This window comes from Ursus americanus, chromosome 25, assembly GCF_024610735.1.
Source record: "Ursus americanus isolate L20-20 chromosome 25, mUrsAme1.1.p, whole genome shotgun sequence".
Lineage (NCBI taxonomy): Eukaryota > Metazoa > Chordata > Mammalia > Carnivora > Ursidae > Ursus > Ursus americanus.
This window is the reverse complement of record NC_142151.1, coordinates 19463757-19478603: the sequence shown is the minus strand read 5'-3', so window position 1 is coordinate 19478603 and position 14847 is coordinate 19463757. Positions and strand designations below refer to the sequence as shown.

Sequence of the window (14847 nt, the reverse complement as noted above, 5' to 3'; positions counted from 1 at the left end):
CTGTAATCATCAAGACAGTATGGTTGTGGCACAAAAAAAGACATATAGATCAGTGGAACAGAACAGAAAACCCAGAAATGGACCCTCAACTCTATGGTCAACCAATATTCGATAAAGCAAGAAAGAATATCAGCGGAAAAAGGACAGTCTCTTTAATAAATGGTGCTGTGAAAATTGCACAGCCACACATAGAAGAATGAAACTGGACCATTCCCTTACACCATACACAAAGATAAACTCAAAATGGATGAAAGACCTAAATGTGAGAATGGAATCCATCAAAATGCAAGAGGAGAACACAGGCAGCAACCTCTTTGACCTCAGCCGCAGCAACTTCTTGCAAGACACATCTCCAAAGGCAAGGGAAACAAAAGCAAAAATGAACAAATTGGGACTCTGTCAAGATAAAAAGCTTCTGCACAGCAAAGAAACAGTCAACAAAACTAAAAGGCAACCTACAGAATGGGAGAAGATATTTCCAAATGACATTTCAAATAAAGGGCTATTATCCAAGGTCTCTAAAGAATTTATCAAACTCAACACCCAAAAAACAAATAATCCAGTCAAGAAATGGGTGGAGGGGCGCCTGGGTGGCACAGCAGTTAGGCATCTGCCTTCGGCTCAGGGCGTGATCCCGGCGTTCCGGGATCGAGCCCCACATCAGGCTCTTCCGCTGTGGGCCTGCTTCTTCCTCTCCCACTCCCCCTGCTTGTGTTCCCTCTCTCACTGGCTGTCTCTATCTCTGTCAAATGAATAAATAAAATCTTAAAAAAAAAAAAAAAAAGAAATGGGTGGAGACATGAACAGATATTTCTCCAAAGAAGACACACAAATGGCCAAGAGACACATGAAACAATGCTCAACATCACTCAGCATCAGAGAAATACAAATCAAAACCACAATGAGATACGATCTCACACAAGTCAGAATGGCTAAAATTAACAAGTCAGGAAACAACAAATGTTGGGGAGGATGTGGAGAGAGGAGAACCCTCTTACACTGTTGGTGGGAATGCAAGCTGGTACAGCCACTCTGGAAAACAGTATTGAAATTCCTCAAGAATTTAAAAACAGAGCTACCCTACAACCCAGCAATTGCACTAGTTGGTATTTACCCCAGTGATACAAATGTAGTGATCTGAAGGGGCACCTGCACCCCAATGTTCATAGCAGCAATGTCCACTATAGCCAAACTGTGGAAAGGGCTGCAACGTCCATTGACAAATAAATGGATAAAGAAGATGTGAGATATATATATATATATATATACACACACACAATGGAATATTACTCAGCCGTCAGAAAAGATAAATACTTAACATTTACATCGACGTAGATGAACTGGAGGGTATTATAATAAGCTAAATAAGTCAATTAGAGAAAGACAATTATCATATGGTTTCACTCATATGTGGAATATAAGAAATAGCACAGAGGATCATAGGGGAAGGGAGGGAAAACTGAATGGGAAGTCATCAGAGAGGAGGAAAAACCATGAGAGACTCTTTTAACTATAGGAAACAAACTGAGGGTTGCTGGAGGGGAGATGGGTGGTGAGATGGGGTAATTAGGTGATGGGCATTAAGGAGGGCATGTGATGGGATGAGTTATTACACACAACTGATGAATTAGTCAACACTATATCTGAAACTAATGATGTATTATATGTTGGCTAACTGAATTTAAATTTAAAAAAGAAAAAATAATAAAATAAAATAAAGCATTGTTTTCCACTTTTTTTTTTAAAGATTTTATTTATTTATTCGACAGAGATAGAGACAGCCAGCGAGAGAGGGAACACAAGCAGGGGGAGTGGGAGAGGAAGAAGCAGGCTCATAGTGGAGGAGCCTGATGTGGGGCTCAATCCCATAACGCCGGGATCACGCCCTGAGCCGAAGGCAGACGCTTAACCGCTGTGCTACCCAGGCGCCCCTGTTTTCCACTTTAATATTAAAATTCATGAAGTATAAAAAAATGAATCTGCATATATAACCATAAGTTAATATAAAATACATGTGAAATACTAGGGAGTCACAGTCTACAGTGTCCTTAAGAATATGTGAAGGATGTTGGAATATTGTAACTTGGATGCCTCTACATACAAGTTTATAGGCAAAGGGCTAAACCATGATGCTATCAGAGGGAACCTAGTGCACTAGACATGAGCTCAAGAGGACACGGATTCAGTGATAGATATTTAGAAAAGATATGATGTCAAATTCCTAAGCCTTCCTTTACTGTGATTTTGGTTTCTGCTTTTTCCTTCCCTGTCTTTGAGAACCAGAAGCCAGAACACTGTATCTGAATATAACTAATTAGTTGCAATTTATTCCTCTCTGTTAACTTGGATGTAAACGTCTCCATTTCTCTATTTTGACGCTGAGAATAAGAGCTGCACCATGAGTCATCATTTCCAAGATGTATTGAAATCCTGAAAATAGGAGTGCGGAGTGAGGGTTACAATTTCTCACCAGGAAGTGACTTCCAAGGTCTCTCCTAGTCCTAAAATGCTATGATATGCTCCATTTGTTGTATATCCATCATAACCCAGGGGCTAAGGTCAAGGCTGCAAGAGCAGGAAGCACTTCTGGGTCAGACATTAAAAAGGTGGGAAAAGAATGTGGTTTTACCATTTTACACTAACGGCAATAAAATTCAACGTGTCTTATGAGTGGATAATAAAAATGAAAGGATATTAATTTTAAAACTCAGAAAAGAAATGGGACAGGGCAGGGGAAGACTTGTCTGGGAAACGAAGAGTCAACCCTGACTGCCAGGAACCATAAATAAGCAAGGAAAGAGGAACAAGTTATTTTTTGTTTACTATGAAAGGAAGTTAAATCACCACATTTCCTTCAAATCAAGAACAGATTTAAGCAGCCACAATTTGCCAGGATGAGTGGGCTATCTAAATTACCTAATTAGATGAGGGTCATTTGATCATAGTAACTGATATTGCTGTAACTCCACTTAATTCTCCAACCAAAACAAATCAATCCACAGAACCTTATGGTGGTCTTAATTGATGATAGCATTGCTTGCTTTTAACACTTTATTTCTTTTTTTTTTTTAAGATTTTATTTATTTATTCGACAGAGATAGAGACAGCCAGCGAGAGAGGGAACACAAGCAGGGGGAGTGGGAGAGGAAGAAGCAGGCTCATAGCGGAGGAGCCTGATGTGGGGCTCGATCCCATAACGCTGGGATCACGCCCTGAGCCGAAGGCAGATGCTTAACTGCTGTGCCACCCAGGCACCCCCTAACACTTTATTTCTTTAGCACTTAAAAATGCTACTGAAGATGTTCTTTATTTTCAGTCCTTTTTTTTAAGATTTTACTTATTTATTTATTTATTTATTTATTTACTTATTTATTTATTTATTTATTTATTTATTTATTTATTTATTTGAGAGAGGGAGAGCAAGCATGAGCCGGAGGAAGGGGGGCGAGTAGAGGGGGAGGGAGAGACTCTGAAGCAGATTCCATGATGAACACAGAGCCCCACACTGACCTTCATCTCACAATGTGAGATCATGACCTCAGGCAAAACCAGGAGTTGGAATCTTAACCAACTGAGCCACCCAGGCACCCCATGTCTTTTCTTTTTTTAACAAATTCTCTAAGCCAGACAATACAAGAAGTGAAGAAGAAGGAGAAGAAGAAGAAGAAGAAGGTAAATTTTATGTAACATTTTAAAAATACAAAAGATATTTTTTAAGTCTTGGATATTCTAGATTAAATCAATAGCAACAGATTTGGAAAGAAAAAAAAATATCATAACAAAACTGAGGCAGAAGCCCATAAGAATCCACAGAAACACTGCTGAAACTAACAAACAGATTCAGCAAAGTTTCAGGGCATGTGATCAACAAACAAAAATCATTTGCGTTTCTAATACCCCAGCAATGAACAATCTGAAGAAATTAAGAAAGCAATTCCATCTATAAAGTATAATGATTGAGATGACAAGATTGGATGTGGACTGCTTGGGTTTCAAGGCCCAACTGCCTGTGGTGCAGTGGGAGGGGGGGCTCATGCAAATTACCTAATCACTCTGTGCCTCAGTTGTCTCATCTGTAAAAACAGAGATATAAACCACCACCTGTTTCATAGGATTCTTGTGAGAATAAATCAGTTAATTCAATGTAAATTGCTTAAACCGTCACTGGACACATGGTGAGCACTCAATAAATATTAACAATAAAAAGCACAAGGAAAGGTAATGAGAAAGCCCATGGAGCTGGATTTGTGTATTTGGGGAAAACTGTTTCATTTTTGTTATTTGCCTGTGCTGCTTTAGACTCCAAGGCAGGGGACAGACAACACTGAGAGTGGCAAAAGGACCTCAACATCAATGATCATGCAAAAACCACTATATTCTCGACAGGATGCTCCAATGAGCAGCTAGACTTTTCTGAAAGCAGCCTTTGTCTCACCATTTCCACATGTGATCATTCATCAAGTCCTTCAATTCTACCTTTAAAATGGTTCTCCCATCTCCCTTCGTACCTCCTCTCTCCTCTCACTATTCGGGTTCAAATTCTCTTGGTCTTTCACAGGAATACTACCACAGCCTCCAAACTTAGCTCCCTTCCTGCAATCTCTTAATCCTCAAATATTCCCTCTACATAATTCCACCAGGAATGATTTATCTAACCACACCATTTCCCTGCTTGATGTGTCAAAGACTCTTTTCCACAGCATCCTAAGCCTGCTAAGCTAGATCCCTGTCTTTCATTCCCATTTTGTCCATTATACCACCAACTGGTTGTCCAGAAACTGGTTTCCTTGAAAACAGAACTTGCTCATTTATACTTGTATCTCCCGTGTGCTGCATGGTACCGTGTACAAAGCGAAAGCAAGGATTCAACCATTCTGGATCACCATGCTCCTAGCACAGGGCCGGACATATCTCACTCAGTAAACACTTGACGAAGAAGGAAGGAAAGAAGGGAGGGTGGGAGGAAAGAACATTGGTTCAGAGTTAAGAGCCATGAGTCCTGGATTCTGCAGACACAGCAAGCAGAAGAATCCTTGAAAGACCCAATGTCCCACATTGGCTAAAATATAAAGGGACAACTGTCCCAATTCTGTGCAGTGTTACCACTCCTAATTCCATCACTTTCCACATGACAATAAGGATATGATTCTCAGTATTCTCCCACATAAAATCAAATAATTATAACCTACCCACTGTTTTTTAATATTAAGAGATAGTTAAAGCACCTAAAACAGAATCTGGTGCATATTCCTCAGTAATCAAAAGCTATTAATTTTAATTAATCATAATTAAATAGATACAGATGGTCTATCTAGGCAAATCCAAAGAACCCAAAGAGATATCAAATATGATCTCCTACCCTTACACACTGAGGTTCTCTTCCCCCATACTGCCTCCCTTGCAATCCTCCACCATTAAAACAATTATTTCTCTTCTAAGACGTAATTCATGGAAGGCCCACCTATGTATTCTACTGCACTGTGTTCTCTCTTGTTCATTGTGGTCAGTACTCTCAGAATGTGACCCTAGTTTCATCATCATTTCATCTAAAATATGGTGACCCAAAGTGGATGCAGTATTTTCACCGTAGCTTTTTCACCAAGCATCTAGATAATGATAATAAATAATAATAGAACAGCAAGATTTATTTCCTGAGTCTTATACATAATATCCCATTTAGATTATGAAATCAACTTTCCTTTTACCAAAATACTGTTACAATATTTATTAAGCATATGTTGAAATGGATTCTTCAAGAATATTTCTTTTACCCTTATACCTAAACACTACTACTTTGGTGCTTAAAGCTTGGGTTGTTTTGTTTTGTTTTTTCTGAAGAGTCCTTTGCCCTAATTCTAGAGAATCATTTTCCTTCTTCATACGATCATTCTGAATCTCAAATATTAATCATATTAAATAACTTCCTTAGTGGAGATTTGATTTTAAAAAGTCACCCTGTAGGGGCGCCTGAGTAGCTCAGTTGGGTAAGCATCCAACTCTTGGTTTTAGCTCAAGTCATGATCTCGGAGTTGTTAGATCGAACCCCCCATCGGGCTCCACACTGAATGTGGAGCCTGTTTAAGATTCTCTCTCTCCGTCTCCTTCTACCCGTCCCCCACCACTCACAATCACTCTCTCTCTCCCTCTCCAAAAAAAAAAAAAAAGAAAAAAGAAAAACTCACCCTGTAATAGCATTATATGGTGATAGATGGTAGCTGTATCTGCAGTGAGCACAGCATAATGCACAGCTGCTGAGTCACTATGTCACACACCTAAAACTAATGTAACGTTGGGTGTCACCTGTACTTCAATTAAAAATTTGTTTTAAATCACTTTGATTTCTTTGTTCAGACAACTGATTAAAGTATATAAAAGAATATGTCCTTAGACAAGTTCTGTGGGCCACAAATTGAAACATCTTAGGCTTCTTATACCACTGCTGCAAATGCTTTGAATTTGGTATTAAAGCCACTAGGTCGCCCACCTATAATCACAGTGATACATGCCATACAGGACACTTATAAGCTTTATGACCTTTGGAAAAGTTATGGAGATAGAATAAATAGAATTACAGTTTTCCTTTTAATTAAAAAAAAAGCTAGATAACATGGGAAAATTAGAGAAAACAGTCATCTCTGTACTTTTCTGGTGTTGGAAGCAAGAAATGCATATCAGAGTAAATATCAAATTTGCATTCTCTTTTGATCATTCCTACCATCCAAAAAACATGCATAATAATTCCATTTCCCTCCAGTTACTGCTTCACCACTATTTAACAAAACTCCTCCAGAGAGTTGATTATATACAATATTACTATCATTTAAGTAAGATCACCCATCCCTGCCATCCCTTACAATTAAGAAGGGTAGAAAAGCAAACAGACAGCTTCAATACCATATGACAAATGAATGAGAAATATGCACAGAGTAACATGAAAGCACAAAGGGGGGGGGAGCATTGAGCCCATTCCCAGAAGAGGGTACAGGAAAGTTTTTCAGAAGAGAAGCTGCTTCAAATGAGTCATGATGGACTCCTTCAGATAGACCCAGTATTCCAAGATGTTGCAAATGCAAAAGCATGTAGACGAGCAACAGTGGTTAACTCCAGAGACTGCAAATAGTCTGTCATAGCTGGAGAGTGGGCTATTTGGAGGTGACAAGGCTAAACGGGTAGCCTAATATCCTATTACAGCCCACATCACACTTCCCTATAATCACTTATTTCCTATCAGCCTTTCCCATTAGATCATAAACACCATAGGGTCAGGGACAAGCATTGCTTCATTCTTCCCTGTATGTATCACTTCTGTATAAAACATAAAGCTCAAAAATTACTTTTTGACTTTCAGGTGGCTTTGCTGCCATTAATAATAGCTTCAGTCTATCACACAGCCAATGAAGATTCATTGAACCATTCATATAAGAAACTGGCATAATCATATTCAAGAACAATAACACTGGCAGTGGCATCAAAAATGAAGATGAAGAGGGCTAGACTGGAAGCAAGAATAGACAATAAGCTGTATCCATACAAGCATTTTGTTTCTAATTGGAATAATTATTAACTCACCAAATATTACAGGTTTACAATGTCAAATAATTGGAATGTTTTTAGTTTTTAGTTTGAAAATGAGATTTTAATCTTAGTTTTTATTTTATTTTATAATTACAATGGAGAATTTAGAAGATGTAGAATCAGATAAAAATACTGGAGAAAAACTTCTTTGCCTTCATTATTCCTTCCTGTAGACATCCATGAATTTTCTTTTCAGTATTTTTATAACGTTTGAGTTAAGTTCTTAGGTCATTTTATTGCTTCTCATTGTATACCAAATTCAGACCATTTTGTGTAAAGAGGTAAAGGACTCTGTGGTTGATAGGTTTCTACAACTTTTTTAATTATTTAGAACTTCATGGGGGAAAAAAACTACTATATTATAGCCATACAAATAGACCTAGAAGCCAATGGAACAGAAAGTCCAAATATAGGCCCAAATATATATAGCATCTCAAATCAGTGAAGGAAAAACAGCTTTTTAAAATATATGGTAATATGAGGGAAGATGGTGGAGTTGGAGGATACCAGGCTTACTTCATCCGATAGATATACCTAGATAACACCCAAATCAGTGGAAATAACCCCAAACCAACCCATTTTTGCTGGCTATATGTGGGGTCTCCAGAACCAGACAGAACACACTGCTCTTCTTAAAACTGAAGATATTTATGCTCAAGATGAAACTGAATTCTATCTAGGCAAGAGATGTGTTTACGTGTACAACCAAAGAACACAGTGACTCCTGGGGCAAACCAAATAAAACCAGAATAATCTGGGGAAAAGTAACCTATGCTCATGGAAACAGTGGCATGGTCCATGCCAAATTCCAAAGCAACCTTCCTGCTAAAGCTACTGGCCACAGAATCCAGGTGATGATATACCCCTCAAGGATTTCAACTTACTGAAAGTAGGGGCACCTGGTGGCTTACTCAGTTAAGCATCCGACTCTTCGTTTTGATTAGGTCATGATCTTAGGGTCATGGGATTAAGCCCCATGTCAGGCTCCACACTCAGTGTGGAGTCTGCTTTAGATTCTCTCTCTCCTTCTCCCTCTGCCCCTTCTCCTGCTCACATGCTCTCTAAATAAATAAAATTGTTAAAAATAAATAAATAAACTTACTGAAAAGTAAATAAATGTGTAGATTTTAAGAGAAAGAAAGAAAGAACTAAAAGGAATAAATAATAGACTAGAGGAAGCTGAAGAACAGATCGATGACCTGGAAAACAGTAATGGAAAGCAATCAAACTGAACAACAAAAAGAAAAAAAGAGTAATAAAAATGAGAACAGATTAAGGGAAATCAGAGATACCATCAAGTATAGTAACACTCACAACACAGGGATCCCAGAAGGAAAAGAGAGAAAGAAGGGGGCAGAAAATTTATTTGAAGAAATATTAGCTGAAAACTTTCAGAATCTGGGGAAGGAAACAGACATCCAGATCCAGGAGGCACAGAGATCCCTTAACAAAATCAACTCAAGGAGGTTCACCAAGACACATAATAGTTAAAATGGCAAAAAGTAGTGATAGAGAATTCTGAAAGCAGCAAGAGAAAACAGTTACATATAAGGGAAACCTCATAAGGCTCTCAGTTGATTTTTCAGCACAAACTTCACGGGCCAGAAGGGAGTGGCACAATGCTTAAAGAACAAAATCTGCATCCAAAAATACTTTATCCAGCAAGGCTATCATTCAGAATAAAAGGAAAGAGAAAGAGTTTCCCAAACAAACAAAAGTTAAAGGAATTCATCACCACTAAACCAGTCTCCCAAGAAATGTTAAAGGGGACTCTGTAATGGAAAGGACACAATAATCAGGAGTAAAAAAAAGGAGGAAGCATAAAAGCAGTAAAATTGAGTATATCTGTAAACATCAGTTAAGGGATTCACAAGATATAAGAATGGAAAGTATGACACCATATACCTAAAATGTGGAGGGGAGGGGAGTAAAATTTTAGTGTTTTAAGAATGGGTTCAAATTAAGTGACCATCAAATATAGACTGCTATATGCATGAGATGTCACAAATAAACCTAACAGTTACCACAAATCAAAAACTGGAAATAGATATGCAAAAAATAAAGAAAAAGACTCCAAGTATATCATTAAAGAAAGCCAACAAATCATAAGAGAAGAGAGCAAGAGAAGAAAGAAACAGGTAAGAACTACAAAAACAACTGTAAAACAAGTAAAAAAAATGGCAATAAGTACATACCTATCAATAATTATTTTGAATGTAATGGACTAAACATTCTAACCAAAAAACATAGGGCTATGGAATGGACTTTAAAAAAAAAAAAAAAAAAAGGACCCATCTATATACTGCCTACAAGAGGCTCATTTCAGACCTAAAGACACATGCAGATTGAAAATAAAAGGATGGAAAAGCATTTATCATATAAATGGAAGTGAAACAAAAGCTGTACTAGCAATACTTACGTCAAAAAAAAAGACTTTAAAACAAACACTGTAACAAGAGACAGACACTATATATCATAAAGAGAACAATCCAACAAGAAGATATAACAATTGTAAATATTTATGCACTCAAAATGGGAGCTCCCAAATATATAAAGCAGCTAATAACAAACATAAAGGAAGTAATCAATACTAATATAATAATAGTAGAGGACTGAAATACCCCACTTACATCAATGGATAGATCCCACACACAGAAAATCAATACAGAAACAATGCCTTTGAATAACACATTGGACTAAACAGATCTAACAGAGATATTCAGAACTTTCCATCCCAAAACAGCAGAATACACATTCTTTTCTTTTCTTTTCTTTTCTTTTCTTTTTTCTTTTCTTTTCTATTCTATTTATTTATTTGACAGAGACAGCCAGCAAGAGAGGGAACACAAGCAGGGGGAGTGGAAGAGGAAGAAGAAGGATCCTAGTGGAGGATCCTGATGTGGGGCTTGATCCCGGAACGCTGAGATCATGACCTGAGCCGAAGGCAGATGCTTAACGACTGTGCCACCCAGGTGCCCCGGAATACACATTCTTTAAAAGTGCACAATGGATCAGTCTCCAAAACAGGTCACATGTTAGGCCACAAAATAAGCCTCAACAAGTTCAAAAAGACTGAAGTCTTCCCATGCATCTTTTAAAACCACAAGCTAAGAAACTAGGAAACAACCACAAGAAAAAAATCTGGAAGGAACACAAACACATGAAAGTTAAATAACATGCTACTAAACAATGAATGAATGGGTCAACCAAGAAATCAAAGAGGAAAACAAAAAATACATGAGACAAATGAAAATAAAAGCACAATGGTCCAAAATCTTTGGGTCCAGGAAAAGCTGTTCTAAGAGGGAAGTTTATAGCAATACAGACCTACCCCAAGAAGCAAGAAAAATCGCAAACAACCTAATCTTACACCTAAAATTGCTAAAACAAACAAACAAAAAAGAACAAAACCCAAAACCAGTAAAGGAAATAATAAAAATTAGAGCAGATATAAATGAAATAGAAACGTAAAAAAAAAAAAAAACAGAATAGATCAATGAAATCAGGAGCTTTTTCCTTGAAAAGATCAACAAAATTGATAAGCCTTTAGCTAGACTCATCAATAAAAAGAGTGGTCAAAAGATGACTCAAATAAAATCAGAAATGAAAGAGAAGAAATAACAACCAATACCACAGAAATACAAAGGATTATAAGAGAACATAATGAAAAATTACATGCCAAAATGGATAAATTCCTAGAAACATATAACCTCCCAAACCTGAATCAGGAAGAAAGAGAAAATCTGAACAGACTGGTTACCAATAATGAAATTAAGTCAGTAATCAAAAAACTCCTAAGAAACGAAAGTCCAGGACCAGATGGCTTCACAGATGACTTTACCAAACATTCAAAAAAGAGTTAATACATATTCTTCTCAAACTATTCCAAAAACTAGAAGAGGAAAGAAAGCTTCCAAATTCATGCTATGAGGTAATACTCTGATACCAAAACCAGATAAGGACACTACCAAAAAAGAGAGAGAGAGAGAGAGAGAGAAGTAAAGGCCAATATCTGTGATGAACACAGACACAAAAATCCTCAACAAAATATTAGCAAACTAAATCCAATGATACGTTAAAAAATCATTCACCATGATCAAGCGGGATTTATTCCTGGGATACAAGGGTGGATCGGTATTTACAAATCAATCAACATGATACATCACATTAACAAAAGAATATATGATCATTTCAATAGATGCAGAAAAAGCATTTGACAAAATACAACAACCATTCATGATAAAAACCCTCAACAAAGTAGGTTTAGAAAGAACATTTCTCAACATAATAAAGGTCACATGAAAAAAAAACCACAGGTAACATCATAGTCAATAGTGAAAAACAGGGAGCTTTTCCCTAAGATCAGGAACAGACAAGAAGGATATCCACTTTCACCACTTTTATTCAGTATAATACTGGAAATCCAACCCACAGCAATCAGACAACAAAAAAGAAATAAAAGGCATCCAAATCAATAAAGAAGTTGTAAAACTTTCACTATTTGGAGATGACAGGATACTATAGATAGAAAACCCTAAAGACTGCCCAAAAAAAACCTACTAGAACTGATAAACGAATTCAGTAAAACCACAGGATACAAAATCAATAAACAGAAACTCATTACATTTCCATACACTGATAATAAAGTAGCAGAAAGAGAAATTAAAAAAACAATCCCATTTACAATTATACTAAAAATAAAATACCTAGGAATACACTTATAGTCAAGGCAATGAGTGACCTGTACTCCAAAATACTCTAAAACAATGATGAAAGAAATTGATAACACAAACAATGGAATGAAATTCCATGTTCATTAACTGGAAGAACAAATATTGTTAAAATGTCCATACTACCCAAAGCAATCTACAGATTTAATGCAATCCCTATCAAAATGCCAACAGCACTTTAAACAGAGCTAGAACAAGTAATCCCAAAATTTGTACGGAACCACAGAAGACGCTAAATAGCCAAAGCAATCAAAAAAGCTGAAGGTATCACAATCACAGATTTCAAGATATACTACAAAGCCGCAGTAATCAAAACAGTATGGTATTGGCACCAAAAAAAAAAAAAAAAAGGCACACAGACCTATGGAACAGAATAGAGAGCTTAGAAATAAGCCCACAATTATATCAATTAATCTTGACAAAGCAGGAAAGAATATCCAATGGGAAAAAGACAGTCTCTTCAAAAATGATGTTGGGAAAAACTGGACAGCAATATGCAAAAGAATGAAACTGGACCACTTTCTTAAACAAAAGTAAACTCAAGATGGATTAAAGACCTAGATGTGAGACCTGAAACCATAAAAATCCTAGAAAAGAGCATGGGGAGTAATTTCTCTGACATCAGCCATAGCAAAATTTTTCTAGATAGGCAAGGGAAATAAAAGCAAAAATAAACTATTGGGACTGCATCAAAATAATCTAAGCAGTGAAGGAAACAATCAACAAAACTAAAGGCAACCTACTGAATGGAAGAAGATATTTGCAAATGATTTATCTAGTTAGTGTCGTCCAAAATATATAAAGAACTTAGATAACTCAACACCCAAAAATAAATACTCCAATTAAAAATGGGCAAAAGACATGAAAATATATTTCTCCAAAGAAGACACAGAGATGGCCAATAGACACATGAAAAGATACTCAACATCGCTCATCCTCAAGGAAATGCAAATCAAAACAACCACAATGAGGTATCACCTCACATCTGTCAGAATGGCTAAAATCAAAAATTCAAACAAGTGTTGGCAAGGACACAGAGAAAAAACCCCCATGCACTGTTGGTTGGGAATGCAAACTGGTGCAGCCACTGTGGAAAATAGTATGGAGGTTCCTTGAAAAGTTATGGAACTACCCTATAATCCAGTAAGGGCACTACTGGGTATTTATCCCAAAAATATAAAAACACTAATTCAAAGGGATACATGTGCCCCTATGTTTATTGCACCATTATTTACAATAGCCAAATTATGGAAGCAGCCCAAGTGTCCACTGATAGGAGAATGGTAAAGAAGAGGTGGTATATATATCCAGTGGATATTGTCCAGCCATAAAAAAGAATGAAATCTTGCCATTTGCAATAACTTGGATGGATCTAGAGAGTATAATGCTAAGTAAAATAAGTCAGAGAAAGACAAATACCATATGATTTCACTCATATGTGAAATTTAAGAAACAAAATAAATGAGCAAAGAAAAAAAGACAAACTAAAAACAGACTTTTAACTTTATTTTTTTTTAAGATTTATTTATTTATTTATTTATTTATTTATTTATTTATTAGACAGAGACAGCCAGCGAGAGAGGGAACACAGCAGGGGAAGTGGGAGAGGAAGAAGCAGGCTCCTAGTGGAAGAGCCTGATGTGGGGCTCGATCCTGGAACGCCAGGATCACGCCCTGAGCCGAAGGCAGACGCTTAACGACTGCAACACCCAGGTGCCCCCAGACTTTTAACTTTAGAGAACAAACAGATGGTACCAGAGGGGAGGTGGGTGAGAGATGGGTGAAACAGGTAAAGAGAATTAAGAGTACAGTTACCAGGACGAACACTGTGTAATGTAGAATTATTGAATCACTATATTGTATACCTGAAACCAATATAACATTGTATGTTAATTATACTAGAATTAAATTTTTTTTAAAAAAAATATGAAAAGCAAATAATAATAAAATACATGGTGCTGTGACAATGAATCACTTTCTGGAAAAGGATAACGTTGAATCCAATGGAACCAGAAATTTAAATACAAAAAAATGAAACTGTAAAATTACCAGAAGAAAATTACCAGAAGTTAATAACTTTGGACAGAGGAAGACGCTTCTGACCTGTGACTGAAGTCCAAAAGCCATTAAAAAAAAGATTGACAAATTTATTATATAAATTTTTTAAATTTCTACTAGACACTTTAAACAAAGCCGAAAAATAAGTAACAAACTGGCCAAAAAGAATTATGACTCATACCATAATCAAAAGCCTAATTTCCCTTAATATGTTTAAAAAAAAAAAAAAACTCCTAGGGATTGAGGGAAAAGAAACCAAACCCTTCAACCTGTGCAAAATGCCTGATATCACTTGCAATAAATGAAATTCAAATAAAACTAAAGTACAATATGCCATTTCTCTGAAGCCTAGAATTTGCTAACATATTCTGCTGGCAAAGCTGAGGGCAGAGAAGTACTACCTACTTTGCTGACTGGCATGCAGGATGCCCTGTGGAGAGCCATTTGGCCATAACTAAAACTTCCAAATGCACTTTCCCTCCAC

At 36.7% G+C, this 14847-nt stretch overlaps 1 pseudogene; it reads left to right on the top strand.

The window, feature by feature from the left end:
- Positions 1-960: 960 nt before the first annotated feature.
- On the top strand, positions 961-8497 carry LOC123781766 (large ribosomal subunit protein eL33-like; annotated as a pseudogene).
- The last annotated feature ends 6350 nt before the right edge of the window (positions 8498-14847 follow it).